This window comes from Myotis yumanensis, unplaced genomic scaffold, assembly GCF_028538775.1.
Source record: "Myotis yumanensis isolate MYYU_CA2020_CCGP unplaced genomic scaffold, mMyoYum1.0.hap1 SCAF_5, whole genome shotgun sequence".
Lineage (NCBI taxonomy): Eukaryota > Metazoa > Chordata > Mammalia > Chiroptera > Vespertilionidae > Myotis > Myotis yumanensis.
The window spans coordinates 81,066,538-81,086,137 of record NW_027223756.1 but is presented as its reverse complement, the minus strand read 5'-3'; the positions used below and the strand labels follow the sequence as shown (position 1 = coordinate 81,086,137).

General features: G+C 47.5%; 1 pseudogene; it reads left to right on the top strand.

Moving 5' to 3' along the window:
* LOC139010902 (complement C3-like) overlaps positions 1-18,735 on the top strand; it is a 40,727-nt pseudogene extending 21,992 nt beyond the window's left edge.
* Positions 18,736-19,600: the final 865 nt, after the last annotated feature.

Here is a 19,600-nt window from a genome sequence, read left to right as displayed (position 1 = left end):
TTGAGCCCCCAACCTGGGCATGCGCCCTTCAACGGAATTGAACCTGGGACTTTGCAGTCCGTGGGCTGACACTCTATCCACTGAGCCAAACTGACTAGGGCTCATGGGAAACATTTTGATCTCTATTTTAGGATTCATAAAATTTGCAGTTGAAAAAGCAGAATGACATATTCAAGTTGTTCCAAACATACTTTTAAAAGTCTTCCAATCACTAAATCAAGCATCATTTTTTATTGTTATGTTTTTAAGATTTTTAAATCAATTTTTAGAGAGAGAGGAAAGAAAAGGGGGAGAGAGAGAGTGATCTGGATGTGAGAGTGAAACATCGATTAACAGCCTCCCGCAATCCCCCACGGGCATAGAAGCCTTCAAATGGGCTTGTGTGCTGACCAGAATTGAACTGGCAACCTTTTGGTGCACAGGACGATGCCCAACCAACTGAGCCACACTGGCCGGGGCCACCCACCATTTTTTCAAAAATGTATCTTCATTGTTGAAAGTCTTACAGATGTCCCTTTTGTTTGTTTGTCTTTTCCCCATTGACCCCCTCCACCTTGTACCCGCCCCGTCCAGGCCTTTACCACTCTATTGTCTGTGTCCATGGGCATCTTAAAAAATTCTTTATTGTTGAAAGTATGACATTTGTCCCCTTTCCCCCGTTGTCCTCTCCCAGCCTGCCCCCATGGCATTTTTAAAATTGGGATATAATTTACATACCATAAAAGTCACCCTTGGACAATATATGATTTCAGTATATTCACAAGCACTAGTTTGGAAGTTGAAATCTGAGTTAGCTAAAATGAAGTAAAAGTAGAAATCCAGTTCCCCTTCGAGCTAGCCACCTTTCCAGTCCCCAGTGACCACACGGGGCTGGGGGCTACCATTTTGGGGAGCACAGATGGACCCTTCAGTGAGTCTGACTCGCTTTCCTCCTCCACCTCTATCTCTGAGTAAAATTCAAAAGAAATCACGAAATCCTGGCAACTCCCAGCTACCACTATCATTTGTAATTCATCACCATCCACATTCTCCAGTCTATGGGCTTCTACTAAAACCAGCTGAGCTCGGGACAGCTCTCGTGTCAGGGATAAGCCTTGACAGGCAGGAACTTGGACCTGAACTTGGACCCTATCCACCCTGCCCATCCCCTACCCCTGACACTCATGGTCTGTTTCCCTGAGCAGGGATCTGTGTGGCTGACCCCTATGAGGTGACAGTGGTGCAAGATTTCTTCATCGACCTGCGGCTGCCTTACTCTGTGGTTCGTAACGAACAGGTGGAGATACGAGCCGTCCTCTACAACTACCGGGAAGAAGATACGCTCACGGTGGGTCCTTGGAGCAGGAGAGGCACGAGGGGAGACCTGGAGAGGGGCCCTCATGGCGCATGCCCCTGACCTGATACTCTCTCCCTGGCAGGTGAGAGTAGAAATGCTCTACAATCCAGCCTTCTGCAGCTTGGCCACTGCCAAGAAGCGTCATCTGCAGACTGTATACATTACTCCCAAGTCCTCCCTGTGCCTTATGTCATTGTGCCCCTGAAGACTGGCCTGCAGGAGGTAGAGGTCAAGGCCACTGTCTATCGGTACTTCATCACCGACGGTGTAAGGAAGACCCTGAAGGTCGTGGTGAGTCCTTGGGGCACCTGCTGCCTCTTGTCCTTCAGGAGGGACTCTTGCTCTCCTTGTGCTGTCAACTCAGTTTGGAGCCCCAGGCTCTGAGACACTAATGCTGCCAGTGTTCAGCTTAGGAAAGTCAGGAGTCCCAGCAGTGTGAAAGCAGGGCCATGTGAGGCAGGGGAGACATTCTTCTGTGCATAAAACTCTAAGAGTGTGCCCCAAACCTCAGCAATAAAGATAAAAAATTGTTTTCCTTAAAATATGGTTTAACATCAAATATGATATTTTGTAGCATATTTCAGTATAAGAGTTTTGTTTTTCTTTAAATATTTTGGGGAAATATATTTCACAGACCAAATTTTATAAAGCAATAATATATGATATGGGATATAGGAAAGTTCTACCTTAGAATAATATAGAATATAGGAAAGTTCTACTTTTGAAAATGTATGTGTGTCTTTTTTTTTTTTTATCGATTTCAGAGAGAGGAAGGGAGAGGGAGAAAGAGAGAAACATCAATGATGAGAATCATTGATTGGCTGCCTCCTGCATGCCCCCTACTGGGGATCCAGCCTGCAACACAGCCATGCATCCTAACCTGGAATGGAACGCTGACCTCCTGCTCCATATGTCAGCACTCAAACACTGAGTCACACCGACCAGGCAGCAAAGTTCTGTTTTTACCAGTGATTTCAAATTTTTTAAAATTCTATGAGTTTATTGAGCCAAACTGACTAACATGTGTTGGGGAACAAGATCTCAAATGTTCCATTATCTGTGATTTTTAGCCTTAAATTATACACTAACAGTTACATTATTACTGTTTCCCACAGTTTGGAACACCTTCAAATATAATAAGAGAGAGAATCATCAATAAAAGGCTTTTGTCATTTTTTTTCTCTTGTGAATATTTTTATCACTATGTTTTTATTGTTAAAATATTACATATGTCTCCTTTTTCCTGATTGACTACCCCCAGCACACCAGCCCCCCAGGACAAGGCCCCACTGCCCCAGTGTCTGTGTCCATTGGTTATGCTAATATGCATGCATACAAGTCCTTTGGTTGATCTCTTACCCACTCCTTCCCCTGCCTTCTCTCTGAGGTTGGACTGTCTGTTCAGTGTTACTTAGTCTCTGGATCTATTTTTCTTCATCAGTTTATGTTGTTCATTATATCCCACATATGAGTGAGGTCTTGTGACATTTATCTTTCTCCAACTGGCTTATTTTGATTAGCCTAATGCTCTCCAGAACTATCCATGCTGTTGCAAATAGTAAAAGTTTCTGCTTTTTTATAGCAGCTTAGTATTCCATTGTGTAAATGTACAACCATTTTTTAATCCACTCATCTGCTGATGGGCACTTAGGCTATTTCTAAATCTTAGCTATGGTGAATTGTGCTGCTATGAGCATAGAGGTGCATATGTTCTTTCTGATTGGTGTTTTTCTTGGAATATATTTGCAGAAGTGGGATTACTGGGTCAAATGGGAGTTCCATTTTTAATTTTTTGAGGAATCTCCTGTTGTCATTTTTTTAATATTTTAAAGCAAAACAAGTTCATAAGCAAGATCACTAGTATTTTATTTATTTATTTATCTAATTTTAAAATAAAACACATAGATAGCATTTATGAGGCTCATACTCCAGTTCTGTCCTACAAGCTGTGTGACTCTGGGCAAGTTACTTCAGCTCTCTGTTCTCCAGTTTCCCCATCTTTATAAGTTTGTGTTTTGTTTTGTTTTAAGATTTTTTTTATTGATTTTGAGAGAGAGAGCAAAGGAGAGGGAGAGAGAGAGAAATATCAATGTGAGAGTGATATATACATCAGCTGCTTCCTGTATGCTCTCTACCTCGGATCAAGCCTGGAACCTGGCCATGTGCCCTGACCTGGAATCAAACCGGCAACCTTTCTGTGTATGGGACAAGGCCAACCAACTGAGCCACACCGGCCAGGGCCCGTTTCCCCATCTTTAAAATGGGAATGATAATAGCGGTACCCTAAATGAGTTAACCTGAATAAAGAAAGCTTCTAGGCACATAGGAAGATTTCTAAAGGCTTTGTTGTATTATTATTATTAATTGATAATGTTGTTATTAAATCATACCACAGTATGAGGTAGATGCTTGTATTGCCTCCTCCCTATAAGGAAGGAAGCTGAGACACAGAGAGGTTAAGTTACTGGCTCCCAGTCACACAGCTAAGACTGGCAGATGCCATCTAGGCTACGGTAATCCCCAAAACAGTGCCCTGCTGATCAGCTGTGGCTCTGTCTGTCCTTTTATTCACCCACCTCCCCCTTCCCTCAACACTGTCCAGCCTGAAGGAATCAGAATGAACAAGACTGTGGCCGTTAAGACACTGGATCCACAACACCTGGGCCAGAGTGAGTCAGGGCAGGAGTGGGGGTGAGGCCTGGGTGGTGTGCAGGCTCTGGTGAAAGGAGGCTGGTGCCAAGGGTGTCTCCCATTCCACCAACAGACGGTGTGCAGCGAGTGGAGGTCGAGGCTGCAGACCTCAGTGACCAAGTCCCTGACACAGAGTCAGAAACCAGGATCCTCCTGCAGGGTGAGATGGCCTTGGTCCAACCCCATGGGGCCCAGGAAGGTGTGGGAGCCATGACCCCCCAAGAGGGCTCCCGGTTCCATCACTGCCAGGAATATTGAACCATGATGCCTCCCTCCTTCTCATGTGCTAGAACAGCCTCTCCTTGTGCTCACAGAAGGCTCCAGGCGGTACTTAGCTTCTGCTGCTAAAGAAGCTTCAATGAGAAGTGATAGAGTTCAAGAACAGAAATTCTGGAACGAATTGCCCAGGATGGAGGACTGGGAGAAGAAGGCACAGGAAGGAGCTAGCAAAGCCCCTTGCAACCTCTGAGCTCTTAGGTTTGGGATAGTGACTCTTGGTTTCCTGATGTGTGATGAAGGCAAATAGCGGTACCTGTTTTGAAGGGCTGTTGGGAAAATTAAATGAGATGCTATATAGTGTTCTCTTAGAAGGGAGCTTGGCAAACGGCATTAAGCATGATAGACGTATTCATGACCATTGTTCCTGGAATTATTTTACCACTGGTGGCACATGAGGACCCAGGGACAACCCACCTGGCCCCCTTCAGCCACATGCCTCCATCTGTCCCTGACTTTTTGGCCCTGGCTGGTTGGAACCTGGGAAGGCTGGGGGCAGCCCCGACCCTCATCACCCCACAGAGGGTCTCATTGCTTGAACGCCATCCTTCCTCCTGGCTGCAGGGACACCAGTGGCCCAGATGGCAGAGGAGGCCATTGATGGGGAGCGGCTGAAGCACCTCATTGTGACCCCTTCGGGCTGTGGAGAGCAGAACATGATCGGTGTGACGCCCACGGTCATTGCGGTGCACTACCTGGACCACACAGAGCAGTGGGACAAGTTTGGCATTGACAAGCGGCAGGAGGCCCTGGATCTCATCAAGAAGGGTATGTGCCCTTCCCCTATTGGAGGCCCCCACTCTGAGGCCCCTCTCTGTGCTCCTTCCTCCTCTGAGGCCCCACCCCCTCATGAGGCCCTGCCCCTTCTCTGAAACCTCCTGCTCTTCCCTCTTTGAGACCCTAGTCACTCTGAGTTCCCTCTCCCAATGAACCCCCCTGAGAGCCCTTCTCTCTCTGAACCCCCTCTCCTCTGAGAAGCCCTTACTCCTCTTCACTCTGTCCTGTACCTTTTCAGAGTCCCTCCAACCTATAAGCTCCCCTCCCCTCTAGACATTCCTCCTGGTCCTGAGCACCCTCTATCCTCTCTGAACCTCTCCTTCCCCCACTTCACAGAATCTTTGTTTCTCTCTAAGCCTCTCTCCTTCCTGGCATACCCATACCAGCCACTGCCTCCACTCAGCTCTCGCTCCCCCAGTGACACGTCTCTCTTCCTTGCAGGGTACACGCAGCAACTGGCCTTCAGGCAACCCAACAAGGCCTTTGCGGCCTTCCTGCATATGAAGTCCAGCACCTGGTGAGCCTGCCCATCCTTGGCCCTGCATCCTTTGAGCAAGGCCTGGGCCCTGGCCTGGGTTACTCTAGGCTGGCCTTCCACACACAGTCCTGTGCCTCTGGACCCCTCCACCTTCAGAGTCAAGGTGCCCACTAGTCAAGTGATCTACCGTCACTAAGCACTGTCTACAAGCAACATTGGGTCCTGAGACCTGGCCCAGGAAACTGAGCACACCTGAGCAGGCCCTGGCCCTCTCTGCTCCTTGCTTGGATGGGATGGCAGTCACTGGATCCCAGAGCCAATTGGCTCATGCTCTGTGCCCACCCCCAGGCTGACGGCCTATGTGGTCAAGGTCTTCTCTCTGGCCGCCAACCTCATCGCCATTGACTCCGAAGTCATCTGTGGGGCTGTCAAGTGGCTGATCCTGGAGAAGCAGAGACCTGATGGAGTCTTCCAGGAGGATGGGCCTGTGATACACCAAGAAATGATTGTAAGAGGCGGGATTCAGGGCAGGCTGGGGGAGAGGAGTGCCTGAGTGCCCCCGCATGGACAGGAGACAGGCTCTGTCTGCCATTTGCCCAATTCCCAGCATGGGATGGACAGAGAAATAAAGGAGCAACAAATGTCACTTCTCCTTTGCAAAAACCAGAGACCTCAGGGCCCATTACAAAATGAGAGTTCCCTAGACCCCTGTTGCTTTCATTAAATCTGAGAATCCTTAGAATTGTGGTCCTCAAACTCTGGTCTCCAGGCCCAAAGCACCAGAATCAGCCGCAAGTTTGTTAGAAATGGACATTCTTGGGCTGGATCCCACATGCCCGAATCAGAAACTTTGGGGGTGGGGCCCAGGAATTGGGGTTTTAATATACCCTGACTTCAGGTAATGCTGACATGTGCTCAAGTGAGCAAACCACGGCGTCAGCCTGACCTTTTGGGCTTCCAGCCTCCAGGCCTTCCCTCTACATACTCCATCTGAACTGCCTGGAGCCTTGCTCCCAGGCACAGGGCCTTTGCACATGCTGTTCCCACTGCCTGGCATGTTACCACTGCCCTCTTTGACAGTTGAGTCTTACTCACTCTTCAGATTGTGGCTCCACCTGTCATCCCTTGGGGACACCTTTCCAACTGTCCTGACCAAGACACACCCCCGCTATTCATTCCCACTGTGTAGCACTCGTCAGTTTGTAATGATACATCTGTTTATGAGCTGGTTGGCTCATGCCTGTCTCCCCTGCGAGATAGGGAGCTCCATGAGGGCTGGAACCATCTTACCCGCAACACCAGCAACATTTACAGAATGAGTGAATGAATGAATACTAGAGTATGGCCCTCCTGTGAGACACTGGGGACAGACCCACCCCTGCCCTGCCCTGCTGATCCTACAGGGCGGGATGGTTGGCATGAGAGGCACATGGGTGACCCATCCTTATTTCTTCCTCCACACCCTAGGGTGGCTACAGGGAAGCTGAGGAGAAAGATGTGTCCCTCACAGCCTTCGTTCTCATCGCGCTGCAGGAGGCTAAAGATATTTGCGAGGGACAGGTCAATGTAAGTGTGCCCTGCTCTGCCCTCCTCCGCACCCTCCCCCACTGCCCCCCACACACACCCAGGCACAGCCATCGTGGATGTTCTGTAATTGTGGCATCTGCTTTGTCCTGGGGTTTTGAGAGTGGGTTGTTTGATCTTTAGCTTTCCAAGTGGGGAACTCCAGGATCCCAACTTCACCAGCTGCTTCTCCTCCTCAGGACCCCAGAAAAGATAAGGAGGAGAGGAAGTGTTATTTTTAAGGCCAAGGGGAACCCAGGTCTTTCTGGTTCAAATGTGCAGATTTGAAAGAAATTATGGTACAAAAGAGTTGGCTCTAGGGAAGTAGGTCAGACATATCTAAATTTAGATCGTAACCCTCAGGCACTTGCCCTTCCTGGACCTCAGTGTTTGCATCTGTAAAATGGGTATAATAATTTTTGTATTTTCTAGGACTCTCTAAATTGTTCTAGATGTAACACACATATGAGCTACATTATGCAAAAACACAGGGTGGGGCAAAAGTAGGTTTACAGTTGAGTATGGGTAACACAGAGTTTATTGTTGTCTTATTATTTATTATTTATAATATTATTTTATGTACAAACAACTATAAACCTACTTTTGCTCTACCCTGTAGATGGCGGGAATTATTTTAAGAATCTAAGAATTTATCAAGTGCAAGGATGAGAGGAATCTTAGGGGCTCGACCAGGATGCTTTGTTCCTCTTTCCTGTGTCCTTCATGCCCTTTTTGCCCAATAATTCAGCTTTCCTTCCACCCAGCCTACCTGGCAGAACAGAATTGCCTTCCTTGGGGAAGTTCCTAGCCCAAGACTAGATCTTCCAGATTCTTAGGAAAGGATTCTGATTGTCTCAGCCTGGGTCAGGTGATCACTTCTGGATCAATGAGCTGAGACCAGGAAGTAGGTCTTCCTGGGCAAATATGACTGTTCCGCTGTGGCCATGTAAATGACAGGAAGGAGAAGGTCCTACAAAAGTCAAGGGTGGATATAGGAGAGACAGAGGGCAGGCAAAAGGATTAGTTTCTACTACAACATAGTGACATTTTCTACTACAACACAGCACCCTTATAACGGAGTATGGCATAGGCTGTGGAACTAGACTGCTGGGGTTCAAATAAAGAGCTTGATGGAATTAGCTTGATAAAACCAATGGTTAGTATTACAGGAATATTGCAAGTTGATTGTTGAACACAATCATTATTAAATATTAAAGTATATAAACTTACATTTAAATAAATTAGACTAAACACTACACATAAAAAAAAGGTAGTCATAGCTCTGGCCAGGTAGCTCAGTGGGTTGCGGCATCATCCCGTTATGCCAAGGTGCAGTTCGATCTCCAGTTGGGGCACATACCGGAAACAACCAATGAATGTATAGATAGGTGGAACAACAAACTGATCCCTTTTCCTCCCCCGCCACCCATCTAAAAACCAATTAAGAAAAAAACAATAAAACAACAACAAAGGTAGTAAACCCTCAAAACTCATCACTTCTTAATTATTTCACTACCTTTTATCATTATCCATGATCTTGAGGTTATTTATGTCTGTTGTACATATACAGTGGACAAACTATATAATCTCTTCCCAATTCTACAGTCAGTGACTCCATGCTGGTAGGTTGAAATCAGCCATGGTTGTATTTACACTATAAAAATCAGGAAACACTACAAAGCAGATCTGTTTCTGCACCTCACCTCATGGGACTCAGTGTTCTCCTCTGTGCAGTAGGGATGGTGATGAACATAAAACCTACCTCGTAGGATTTTGAGGTTGAATGAGTGGATATGTGACTAGCACAAAGTAAGTGTTAGCTACAATGATGATGATGATTAGATAATGGGTGGACCCAGTGGTGTGCTAATCCTGGGTGCCTATTTGGGGCATCTATTTCCCATTCTATGTTAAGGTATGTCACACTGGTAGCTTGAAATTGGCCATGGTGGAAGTATTTAAACCACGGTCATTGGCAATCAATAAACCAGCTCCCCTAACCCCCACCTCCTGTACTGACTAGACAACTGGTTATTAAGTATTTACTAGCACACCATTGGTATGCAGACTGCACCAGGAATATGATAGGTACTCAGTAACAGAGCAGTGCACAGTGGCAAAACTGTCTGGGGAACCCTTAAAAATAGACAGATCCAAGACAAATATGTACCAAGGCCAGAAACCCTATGCCCAGGAAGTGGTGATTATGTGATCTTTGTCAGCTCTCTGGGGCAGCAGTGCCAACCTGACCAGAGTACCCAATCTTTTTCTCATAGAGCCTTGGGGGCAGCATCAATAAGGCTGGAGACTTCCTTGAAGCACACTACATGAACTTGAAGAGACCATATGCTGTGGCCATTGCTGGCTATGCCTTGGCCCAGTTGGGCAAGCTGGAGGACCCTCTCCTCAACACATTTCTGAATGCAGCCACAGGTGAGAGGCAGCCTGGTGGGGTAAGGAGAGATACGTGGCTGGGGGTTGAGGGTGGCCATCTTAAATGGGGCTGCATGGCTCCAAGCTGAGATGGGATGAGTGGGTCTGGGTGTAAGAAGTCCTCATAGTTAGTGATACGAAAGGTCCATTGCATGATTCAACAAATATTTGGTGAGTACTTGCTATGACACAGGAGCAAGGACATGGGCTCTGACATCAGACAGATTCAAGTTCAAAATCAAATCACCCTCTGGCACATTCTCACGGTGTGATCCTGTACAATCCACTTAACCTCTATGGACATTGTGTATAAAACGATATCGACATCACAAGATTGGTGCGAAGATTAAAGGAGTGATGAGGGTAGGAGAAGGTCTAGCACATAGTAAGAGATCTATCACTGATGTTATTGCCTTTAGTATTATTAATAACATTACCATTATTTCAAGGGTTATTAGGATTAGATAAGAGAATGACATAGGAATTTTAGCACAATAAGTAGCACATTGTGAGCACTTAATCACTGGCTCAAGTGATGACACCTTATCAGGTGTATGCTCACCTCTGTAACATATCTGAATGTATACTGAAGTAGTTTAACACAGGGAAGTTGGTTTCTTGCTGTGTAACAGCACAGGGCGGGTGTCCCAAGTTGGTGGACAGCTCTCCTGTATACAGTGATGCAGGGATCCAGGCTCTATCTTCTCATGGCTATGCCACCTCAGGTCCTCAGAATCCCTTCTATTAAAACAGAAGGGGAAACAGTCAGGAAGACTGTGCAAGGGAGGTAGACAAGCCATGCAAGGGGCCCTGTCAATTGCCCAACACATTGCATTAGCCAGAGCTCAGTTATGTGGCCATACTTACCTGCATAGGCCTCTGGGAGATGTAGTCAAACTCTGCCCAGGAAGAGAGGGAATGGTTCTTTGTGACAGTCTCTGTCATGAGTACTTTCTTAGGCACTTGGGACATCACAGTGACTATGGCACAGCCCCTGCCATCGTGGCCTCCCGTTCCAGTTGAGGAAAGAAATGAGTTAATAGATTCCTGTAGAGCATCATTGTGCTGGTACAGGAGAAGCACAGGATGCTTTAAGAGATAGAAGGAAGGGTCTCACTCTGTCTTGGGTGCCACTGAAGCCAAATTGTGCAGGGTGGATAAGAATTAACCAGGGGTAGGTGGAGAAAAGGTGCTCCAAGATGGGAGAACAGAATATGCAAAGGCTCAGAGGTGAGAATGAACATGGCAAACTTAGGGAATCTGCTCCCATAGATCAGAGGGGCTGCAGTTCAGAAATTAAACAGAAGAGTGAGGTTGATGAGGGAAGAGAGTAAGGCAGGAACCAGCAGACTGAAAGCCACAAATGTGGGCCAGGACACCTGAACACCGAGGTCTAGTACAAGTCTTTCTTCTGAGCTTTCTCTGAACTACCTCCAGGCTGGACAGAGCAGTGAGCATGGGGGCTGGTGTTCTCTCTTGTAGATAAGAACCGCTGGGAGGAGCCTGGCAAAAGGCTCTACAATGTGGAGGCCACATCCTATGCCCTGTTGGCTCTGTTGCTGCTCAAAGACTTTGACTCTGTACCTCCTGTTGTGCGCTGGCTCAACGAGCAGAGATACTACGGAGGTGGCTATGGCTCCACCCAGGCAAGTGGTCCCACATCCCCCGGGCAAATGCATCCTTACCTCCTCCAGCCTGACTGCCTCCAAAATAAGATGCTGAGACCAAGAGAGGCAGTTGATTGAAATGAAGTTGAGAAATCAGGTTTTTGTTGTGTTTTGTTTTTGTTGCAAATCTGTTTATATATTCTGGACTAAATTCTGGATGCCTAAGCTGTGTTTTGAGCCCCCTTTCCCTCCTGGTGTCCAGATCACATTCTCAAGACCCAGATTCAGGGGTGAGCCTCTCTCTGATGGGTTCTAGACCATGTTTCCAGTTCCACCAGGCCTCCCATCTTATCCTGTTCCACTAGTGGGTTCTAGACCAATTCTTGTTTATTATAAGGAATCATCAACTCCATCTCTCCCTCTGGCAGGTTCTAGACCATGCACTCAGTTCCACGAGGCTCCCAGTGTTACCTTGTCTTAATGTGGATCCTAGAACATGTTCTCAGTTTTCTAGAGTCTTATCAAAGTCTGCTCTCTTCCAGCTGGGTTCTAGACCATGGTTTCAGCAACCTCAAGTCTAGCAAGCTCAGGCTTCAGTGGTATTGTCAGATATTTAGTAAATCCTCATCCAAGTATATGTTTATTGATTTGAGAGAGAGAGAGGAAGGGAGAGACAGAAAAGAAAACACACACACATTGATGTGAGAGAGAAACATCCATGTGTTGCTTCCCATATGTGCCTTGACCAGGGATGGAACCTGCAAACTTTCTGTGCATGGGATGATGATCCAACCAACTGGGCCACTTGGCCAGGGCTCAGTGTCACTTTTTGGATTCTACACTATATGCTCAGTGGCCCCAAGCTCCAACTTTATTTTTTACTCACAAATGGGCTCTAGATACATTCTCAGTGTCTCCAAACCCCTGTGTTAGACTCTCTTCTCTGGATGGGTCTAGACCACATTCTAGGTTTTCCTAGACCTTCAGTCATTTTTTTTTTTTTTTGGTAGCTGCTGTTGGCATGGTTTTATTGTATATATATTTTTATTTATTTTTAACATATTCTTTATTGTTGATAGTATTACACATATCTCTCCTCACCCCCTGTTTCCCTCGTCCTCCCAGCCCCTACCCACCTACCCCCAAGTCTTCACTACCTTATTGCCAATGTCCATGGGCTCGGCATATTAGACCTTCAGTCTTATGCCTGCACTTTCTCATGTATCTAGACATGCTCAGTGTCTCCACACTCTTGTGTAAGCCTCTGTCCCTTGGAGAATTCTAGGAGATGTCCTCAGTGTCTAATGACTCCCCATCTTACCCTTGTGCCCTCTGGTCCCATCTAGGTCACAGTCTTAGTGTCACCAAGCACTAGACTGAGCCCCTCTCACTGAGAGAGTTATAGAACATGTCCTCAGTACATAACACCCCCCATTCTTATTCTCACCCCCTCTGGTGCATATTAGGCTACAGTCTCAGTGGCCCAGTTCTAAGCTGAAACTTTTCATCCCCCAGCAGGTTCTGACGCTTTCTCAGTCGCTCACATCACCCTCTTCTTCTCTCATGGGTTCTAGGCCACTTTCATGGTGTTCCAAGCCTTGGCCCAATACCAGAGGGATGTCCCTGACCATGAGGATCTGAATCTGGATGTGTCCATTGACCTGCCCAGCCGCAGCTCTGCGGTCACGCACCGTATCCTCTGGGAATCCGCTAGCCTCCTGCGATCAGAAACGGTACAGTTGCTTGGCCAAGCCCTCCTCGCTCTCATCCTCCAGCCAGTCAGAGTCTGCAGGAGGCAGGAAGGAGAGCAGGTGACCATTGCAGTCAGGGAAGGCTTGGTTCTCAACACCTTCTCTTCTCTCCCCACTCCCTGCAGACCAAGGAAAATGAGGACTTCACATTAACAGCTAAAGGGAAAGGACAAGGCACCTTGTCGGTAAGGATGGGAGACCACACCTGCTTTGCTCACCACCTTCTCTCAGCCCCTCTCCCCCAGAGGGACCATCTCCTGCCCAAGTCAAGTTTGCTGACACCTCATCTCCCCTCCCAACTCTCCAGGTGGTGACAATGTACCAGGCCAAGATCAAAGGTGGAGCCCCTTGCAAGAAGTTCAGCCTCAGGGTTAACATACAACCAGCCCCTGAAGGTAGAAGGAATAAAGACCCTATCTGTCTCCCTTCCCCCACTGCCATTCTAGTGTCTGCCCTGCTCCTGAATCAGGACCCAGCCCTACATCCTTCTGTTTTCTATGTTTCTAGTGAAGAAGCCTCAGGACGCCAAGAACACCATGTTACTCAACATCTGTACCAGGTAAGAGATGGGTCACTGGGGTTCATCTCGCTCATCCCTCTGTCTCTAGCAAGACTTCCTGTAAATAATATCTGAGGTACCTACTATTCTCTGATAATGTTTTGTGTGCTTAGTACTGTGCTGAGCACCCTCCAGAACGTAGACAGCACGGCATGGTGGTGTGAGACTAGCCGTGACCGCATAAGCTGAGACTGAAAAGTGATGTTGATAATCAACAAAGAGGATTACAACTGTTACAGGAATTTTCCATTATTTTATTTTTAATTTTTTTTAAATTGATTTCAGAGAGGAAGGGAGAGCGGGAGAGAGATAGAAACATAAATGATTAGAATCATTGATTGGTTGCCTCCTGTACACCTCCCACTAGGGATGGAGCCCTCAACCAGGGCATGTGCCCTGACCAGGAATCGAACTGTGACCTTGTTGAGCCACACTGGCTGGGCTTACATTATTTATTTTTATCACAACATTGAAAACTCTCATATTTCCAGTTATAAAAGTATAGAGTAATGAAAAGTATAGTTAAGACGAGTTTTTTTTTAGTGCATTGTAATTTAAAATGTCAGAATATTGTGCCCTAGCCAGTTTGGTTCAGTGGATAGAGCTTTGGCCTAAGGCAGTGATGGTGAACCTTTTGAGCTCGGCGTATCAGCATTTTGAAAAACCCTAACTTAACTCTGGTGTCGTGTCATATACATAAATTTTTTGATATTTGCAACCATAGTAAAACAAAGACTTATATTTTTGATATTTATTTTATATATTTAAATGGCATTTAACAAAAAAATCAACCAAAACAATGAGTTCACCTGTCACCTCTGACACGCGTGTCATAGGTTCGCCATCACTGGCCTAATGACTAAAGGGTTCCAACTTCGATTTGGACCAAGGGCAGATGCCTGGGTTGCAGGCTCAATCCCCCCAGTAGGAGGCGTGCAGGAGGCAACCAATCAATTATTCTCTCTCATCATTGATATTTCTATCATTCTATATCTCTCCTTTCCTCTCTGAAATCAATTAAAAAGTAACACATCAGAACATTGAGATTGAAGTTGGTTTTGATTTTTTCTAAAGCACTTATCCAAAGCCCTGTGGTTTGAACAGTGCCTCCTTTCTTCTCTGTAGCACTTATGATATGGAGCCAGCATCTGTTCTATGATGCTGTGAAGTGTCATGTTCCTTCTACGTTTAGGTCAACTTCCCACATGTAATCCTCTGAACTTTCGATGTCATGAGGTATTTAAGAGTTCCTTCACCATGAAGTGTTTTGCCAGTGTCACCTCCTCTGGGACATCATTTTTGGCCACAACCACTTTCGTCATTTAGTTGATGGCCTTGCCTTCACCAAGTGCCTCTGGCCCCATGATGGTCTCTCCAAGGGCAGCAGGTCCATAGTCATACCATCTGATGTTTCTTCTCTGGCTCCATTTAGGTGCTGCTGAAATTTCACTCCCAGTGTTACCACTCTCATTTCTGTGCTGCACTTTCATCTTTACTGGCGATTCCCTTTCAATGATCCATTTTGGTAAAATCTCACATGGTTATTTTTTTTATTGAGAGAGAAGGAAGAAGCACAACCACACACGTGGCTTGAATAATGAGTGCTCTGTGACCCATCACTGACAGACTTTGAAAGAAGGGACGTGATAGGTCATTGATTGTAATGCTCACTTGTTTACATAGTGATGGGTGGACTGAAGAGCTGGCAACAAGATTTGTCCTTTAGGCGTTTGCTCATTAATATATTGTGGTACTGGAATTAGACCGTGTTGCTGAGGGGCTGGTGTTATTGAACTAGACTGTGATAAAGGAATCATGCAAAGTGAGACCTGCCTGCACTCTTGTCTTCATTTTCTAGAAGAACTGAGGCTCAGAGAGGTGAAGTGACTCATCCAATGTCACATAGAGCTGGGATGTGAACCCATGTAGTTGGGCTTCAGAGGCTGAGCAGTTAGTCGCCTTAACCATTTCACACCTTTCCTTTATTCCCCTTGGGGAGTGTTTCCTAAGACCTAACATCCTCTGTGGTGCTGTGTGGGAACCAGATTCGTCAGTCACTGATCAGACCCCTTGTCCAGGCACTGACCCCTAGGGCTAACCCTCTCTCCCTGCTCCATCCAGGTACCTGGGAGACCAGGATGCCACTATGTCCATCCTGGATATATCCATGATGACTGGCTTTGCTCCCGACCCTGCTGACCTCAAGCAGGTGTGAAAATCCTGGGCTCATGGGCTAGGATTGGTGGGAAGGAGCCTGGGGCCTGGCAGAGGCTGAGGGAAGGAAGAGATTTTCACAAGCTCTTCCCTTCTCCAGCTGGCCAGTGGCACTGACAGGTACATCTCGAAGTTTGAGTTGGACAACAAGGCCTTCTCCAACAAGAACACTCTCATCATCTACCTGAACAAGGTGAGGCTTCCATTGGGACCTTGACTCATACGTGGCTGGCCTTTTCCTTCTCTGTTGGTCTTTGTATTAGAGTCCTCTGCTTGATCCATTCCTTCTAGAGAAAAAGAGGATTGATAGTGCATGAGATGGGTTTTTAAGTTTTGTTTTTCATTTTCATTTTTGTACTTTTAATTTTTTATGGAATCCTAACCCTACAATTATAGAGAAGTATAAAAAGTTCCATACACCCTTTACCCAGATTCATTAAATATTAGCAATTTCCTCCAAATATATATGTCTATCACATATACATACATATCTGTCTGTCTTCCTTCCTTTTTTTTCCTTTCTCATTTATTTTTCCAGCCTTATTGAGATATAATTGGCATATAACACTGTGTAAGTTTATGGTATACAATGCAATGATTGGATATATGTATATTGGAAAATGATGACCACAGTAAGGTTAGTTAGCACATGTACCACCTCATAGTTTTAACGTGTGTGTGTGTGTGTGTGTGTGTGTGTGTGTGTGGTGAGAACTTTTAAGATTTACTATATTACCAGCTTTCAAATATGCAGTGCAGTATTGATAACCATAGGATGTTTTTAGGGGTACAGATAGCAATCCGTTGGCCAGTATTCAATTTCATGGTCACACCAAATGGAAAAGGGAGGCTGAGAAGTGTAATCTAGCCATGAGCCTTGGAGAAAAAGAAAATAGATTTGTTGACCTGCTCATTAATCTTTGCCACTTCTCCCCTCCCCTCCCCACCGCCTTGCTCTCCACACAGATCACTCCTCCTTGGTCCCCCATTTCTCCTCATGCTGGACTCCCTCCCATGGCACCCCACTGACTCACCTCTTCCTTTTCCCAGATCTCACACGATCAAGAAGACTGTATAGCCTTCAAAGTTCACCAGTACTTTAATGTGGGGCTCATCCAGCCGGGGGCAGTCAAGGTGTACTCTTATTACAACCTGGGTGAGCAGCCAACCTCGGGTCTGGGGTCTGAGGATACCAAGGTTCTATAAGATGGGGGTCCCAGGGCTTGGTGATTGAGGACCTGGGAGTCCCAGGGTACAGGACCTCGCATCCCCAGGTCTGAGGGACTGGAGTTGGTAACCTGAGCCCCACAGGCATGGTCTTGGGTGGAGGCCTTAGCTCTCTGACACCTCCCACCCCTCTGCCCACAGATGAGTCTTGTACCCGGTTCTACCACCCGGAGAAGGAAGATGGATTGCTGAGCAAAATCTGCCACAATGAGATATGCCGCTGTGCTGAGGGTGGGTAACAGGAGCCAGGAAGTGGCAGGCCACGCCCACTTAATACCCCACCCCCACCAGTCCCCCCTTCCTTGGTGGTGATGCAAGGGGCCCCAAAAGCCCACACCCAGGGGACACCAAGAGGGATGGGTCTAGGGCTGACCACACCCGTGGGTGGCGGGCCCTGGGTGAGAAGTGGAGCTTAGGTCATGTCCCCTGCCCACCCACCCTGCAGAGAGCTGCTTCATGCACCAATCAGATGACCAGGTCACCCCAGATGACCGGCTGGACAAGGCCTGTGAGCCGGGAGTGGACTATGGTAAGGAAGGGTGGGGAGACACACGTGCAAGTGTGATTGTGTGTGAGTGATGGTGTGTGTTGCTGTGGTTGTGTGGGTGAGACTATGTGATGGCAGGTGTGGTCATGGTTGTGTGTGTGACTGGCCACAGGTCCATGTGTTTCAGGCTATGGTTGTGGGTGACTAGTGTGTTTGTTATTAGAGGCCATGCTTGATGGGGAACCATGATTATGACTGGGCTGGGTATGTGCAAGAGTGTGAACAAAGGTGTTTGTGAGTAGATGTGGTTGTGTGTGTCTGTGAGAGTGTGGTTGTAAATAGCCATGATTGTGTGAGATGGTGACAGTGGATAGGCATAGTTGTCCCTGTGTATACCATGAGTTGTGAGTGGCTATAATTGTGTGCAAGGCTGTAGGTGACTGTGTATGAGATGGTGTTGTGAGTGACTGTGACCATATGAGGCTGTGTGTAAGAGATGGTGGTTGTGGGTGACAGTGGACAGGAGTAACTGTCCTTGTGTATGGGATGAGTTGTGGGAGGCTGTAACTGCGCACATGGCTGTGGGTGACTATGTGAGATGGTGGTTGTATGACCCTGTGTGGCTGCATGTGGCTGCTTGGGAAGCCATGTGCCCAGGTGCCCTTACAGGTAGGCTGCCTTGCTGTCAAGCCTGCCCATGACCCATGCTGGCCCTCCTTTGCCCCCCCTTTTGTCCCCCTCTATCCCCCGCAGTGTACAAGACCCTTCTGCTCAGGAAGGAGCTGTCCGATGATTTTGACGAGTACATAATGGTCATCAAGCTGATCATCAAATCAGGTCAGCCCTGGGCTGCCTTCTCTCTTTCCGCCTTCTCCTCCCTCCTCCTGCCTCCTTCACCCCAGCTCAGCGTTGTTCTCTCCCCTCCAGGCACTGACGAGGTGCAGCCTGAACAGGAGCGCAGGTTCATCAGCCATGTCAAGTGCAGAGCAGCCCTGAAGATGCAGGAGGGGAAACACTACCTCATATGGGGCCTCTCCTCAGACCTGTGGGGAGAGAAATCCAAGTGAGTGCCCACCTTGCACATGTGTGTGCTCGCCCCATCCACCCTTCCAGGACCCCTCCTGACCTGCCCTGTGTCCCTCCTCCCCAGCATCAAGTACATCATCGGGAAGGACACCTGGGTAGAGCTGTGGCCTGAAGCAGACGAATGCCAAGACGATGAGAACAAGAAGCTGTGCAGGGACCTGGCCAGCTTCAGAGAGAACATGATCGTCTTCGGCTGTCCCAACTGAGCCCCCCTCCAGAACCCCCCCAATAAAGCTTCAGTTGTATTCCATGTGATCTCCCAAAGTCTGGACGTCTTTGTAAGATGGAAAGCAACAGCTCTGTTCCCTAGCTGCCTCACCTGCATCTCAGCTCAGTCCTTACTAGAAATCCCCAAGAATCTCATTTGCATTCTCGCCTGTGCACTTATGCCCTCACCATCCTCACCTGCAGCTCACCGCCCCCTCACATGAGTTCTCACCTACTTGCTTACTTGCCTTCTCTAGCATCCTCACCTGAATTTTTCTCGCATTCTCACGTGAATCTTTACCTCCTCTCTTACCTGCATCCTCAACTACATCCACCTGCATTTTTTTGCATCCTCACCTGGCCCCCCACCCACATGTCTGTCCGTAAACGTACCCGTATCTTTACTTATATTTTCACCTGCATCCGCTCCTGTTCTCATACGCCTCATTCACAGCTCACTGTCTCCAATGGCATTCTCACCTACATTCCCTTTTGTCCTCTAGGCTCACCTCCCAGTTACCTCTTTCTAGATGGGCCTGAGCAGGCTCCTCCATGCTTCTGAAGGACCCAGTGGGGAGGCTGTGCCCAGGAGGGGGCGGTAAGGGGCAGGCAGGGTGATATTTCTGGTGGGGGAGCCTGAGTGAGGTGAAGGCATGGGTCAGCAGTTGAGGAGAGAGTGCTGGGGCTGTTGCAGTCACAGCATCACCAGAACTGAGTGGGGTGGTGGGGTGGGGATGACAGCCACCAGGTTGAGTGGAACTACTGGTTGCAAAGTGAAACTGGGACTCCAAAGGCCTCATCTAGTCTCTAGATCCTTAAAGACCATTGAGGGTGGGACCCAAGCACAGGGTTCTGGATCCGGTCGTCATGGAAAAAAACCCCAGCCTGGAAGTCACCCCAGCACAGCC